Raw genomic sequence first — 724 nt, 5'->3', positions numbered from 1 at the left:
GTCGCTGAAATGCAAAAAAAAGCCACAACTAACTAAAATTTTTTATTGCATAAAAAGATGTGGGGACTTATGATTCGATGAAATGCATCATAATCAATTAAAAATTGAATTTTGGATTTTTAGTTAGTTGAAGCTTTATGTATTTCAGCGACGATGGGAGTTACGCCCTTTCCATACTATACTAACGATATATTACATGCCAAGTCCCACTCCTCAATAGATATTAAATTCGCCTTGAATTAATTGTTATTTGATTTGTGAACTCGGCTGTCAACTTATTCATATATCATTTTATCTTTATTTCGATGCAAGCTAATTTTGATAGTTATCAAAAAATTAAAATGAATGTTGTTGTTTTCGACCTGAAAGACTAATAAAAGGAAACACGGAACTTAATAATAAGTTTTATGAGAAAACAAATAATTACACTTATCAATTATATAAATAGGCAATCATGTTTCCTTTACACCCCTTTTACGGCTAAACTGTACTTCTAAGGTATAAACAATTATATATCATTAGAAAGGTATTTTGATGCTGATGTGCAGGCAATTTTTAAAATTTCAAATTAGTTTAAAATAGAGCGAAAAAATCAATTCAAAAGTCACACCAATACCAATGCCATACATGTACATGGTTGGGGCGGATATGCCTCCTAAATGTATGCTTTAATATTGATAGTGAATTAAAGAAACGTGCTAAGCAGCAGTTTAGGAATAAGATG

Source organism: Rhagoletis zephyria, unplaced genomic scaffold (assembly GCF_001687245.7).
Source record: "Rhagoletis zephyria isolate East Lansing unplaced genomic scaffold, Rhagoletis_zephyria_1.1 Rzeph_scaffold_00168, whole genome shotgun sequence".
Lineage (NCBI taxonomy): Eukaryota > Metazoa > Arthropoda > Insecta > Diptera > Tephritidae > Rhagoletis > Rhagoletis zephyria.
Note: the sequence above shows the minus strand (reverse complement) of the source record.